Here is a 2327-nt window from a genome sequence, read left to right on the forward strand (position 1 = left end):
GATAAATCTATAAGAATAAGATGACTAGGTCAAAAAAGAAGAGATTATTTCTAATTATAAGATTTTCCTAATATTTCTCCAAATCTAAACTTTAGACCTCAGAGTAAGGAATTTTTCGAGAATCATGCTCTAATACCAATTGCGACATCTCATATACTTAGTGGGATAAAAAGGAGCCTGATAACAAAACATATATAAGTGCAAATATTAAAAATATATGCAGTAGAAAATCGAATCCCTTACAATAAAATTTGAGTTTTAAATTTTATAGTTGAGGCCAAGAAGATGGCTGCCAAAATATATATATATATATACAAAAGTTATGGAGAGCCACTTATTCCATTACAAGTTGGTTTCATCAGAGTACAGACAAATAAAGCACTCGTAATCTTCCTAAAGATCTATGAATGGATCCAAACAAACTTCAAGGGGCAATTCAACGAGCGAATCACCACTTCCATAATCTGGGGGTGGGGGACATAGATTGGAGTTAGTTCCACATAACTCAGTAAGGGAAAAAGTATTTAAACTACACTACTAAGGTTTATAAAAGTAATTAACTTAAAATAAAATGTATTTACTTAAATGATTAACTTACTCATAAGAGCGGGTTTATTTTTCAAATATTAAGAAAACCTTTATCTTTCTTTTAAAAGCCATTAAAACATCGATATCATAATAAGATGTAAAGACAGAGTGGAAAATAAAATAGTCAAAACAAATCAAGTAGTGTAATTGAAACTAGTTAAACCTATTAAGAGCATAACAAGATCATAAAATATAAAAGAACATATGATACGAAATCATTAGAGTATGACATATTAAACAATTGTTCTGGCCATGTTATCAAATAGTTTAGTTTTATTTATGTCTTTTATAGATCTTCACGTGAAACCGTTCTAATTTATATCAACTGAGGGTAGAAAAGATCCCCAAACTACCATTGTGATAGCAAACATATTCATTTTCATATCAGTCATATAAACTAATGACCACGACCGTAGTTCACTACTGTGGCCTCTACAAATCAAATAAGACTAATGACCACGATCATACTTCGTCACTATGGCCCCTACAGATCAGAATGCAAATCCACTCTCGTCAGAAGAAATGCTACTCTCATTCATAGGGAGCGGTTCACCAACATATATAGATACAGATTCAAATAGAAACAGAAACCCCTCAGAGATAATGGTCAAACAAATTTTCCATTCTTTCCTCTTTCTTTTACCTATTTGCATTAGTAATAACCGCATATTTAGGACTCGATGGGGGTCTAATAAAATATTATGGTACAAAGGCCCATTTTACCTAGACTTGGCCATCGGGTCATCTTCTCAAGCCGAGGCTTAAAAGAATGACTATCTCCACCATTATTAAAGGCAAGGCAAAGGGTCAAACCCGTGTATACTTCAAATCATTATGCAGAGTCAATCATGCATTTTATTTCATATGTTCATATTCATGTAAATTACTAACCAATCACATTTCAAATCCATGCATCTAGATCATTTAAAATCTCAAGTAAAATTATCTAAAAAATCCACTTAAAAATATATGAGAAAATACTCAAGAAATCCCTTATTGAAACCTTTAAGCTTTTACAGATCGGTTTGCTTTTTGGGAAGAGGAAGGCAGGTGGTTGGTAGACTCCTTGCATGAAGTAGCTTTTTTGAAATTTTAAGTGAATAAAGAGCTTAAAGGTGATCCCCTTTTTAAGTTATAGTGTGAAAAAAAGAAACCAAAGAGGAAAAAAGAAGATTTACCGTGTGAAGATCAAAGACTTTTCGGTCTCCTCCTAAGATTCTCTCTTTTCTAAGCTTTCTCGCTCTAAACTCTCTTTCTCTCTTCTTAGCTTTATCTCTCTAAATTTTCTATCTAAACCTTTGGTTAAGTGAAGAAGAGAAGAAAATGGAAGAAATGGGAGAAAAGAGGAAACGGAGAAGGTTTTATATAGCTATGGCAAAGAAATACATGTTTGCCATGTGGCAACATGCACGGCTGACATATAGAGGGGGAGCAGCCAGTGATAGCGACTAATGGGAGGCGACACGATTGGTAGTTATAGGCGATGTGGCAGCTGACTCCGAGAGGTTGATAGGATGTCACACTGGCAGCACGCAGGGTGCAATGTGACTGTGCGACATGACTGCACGCGATGTGATGTCGCGCACTACGCACGTCGTGATGTGTGAGCAAGCGCGCACATGATCCACCTCCTGTGCGCTTGAGCTCGCGGGCTACTTTTGTGGTTCCTTTCCGTGTCGTTTTTCATTTTTTTAATTTTCTTTTATTTTTCTTTAAAGAGTTAAATAATTTTTGACAAA

General features: G+C 34.9%; 1 long non-coding RNA gene across 1 annotated transcript; it reads right to left on the reverse strand.

Annotated features, from left to right (window-relative positions):
* Positions 1-239: 239 nt before the first annotated feature.
* Positions 240-2035, reverse strand: LOC148268805 (uncharacterized). The gene is made up of 2 exons (XR_015816721.1): positions 1767-2035; positions 240-464 (listed from the first exon to the last, which is right to left on the reverse strand). It is a non-coding gene; the product is annotated as an uncharacterized LOC148268805 (long non-coding RNA).
* Positions 2036-2327: the final 292 nt, after the last annotated feature.

This window comes from Carica papaya, chromosome 2, assembly GCF_054855325.1.
Source record: "Carica papaya isolate Zhongbai chromosome 2, ASM5485532v1, whole genome shotgun sequence".
NCBI lineage: Eukaryota > Viridiplantae > Streptophyta > Magnoliopsida > Brassicales > Caricaceae > Carica > Carica papaya.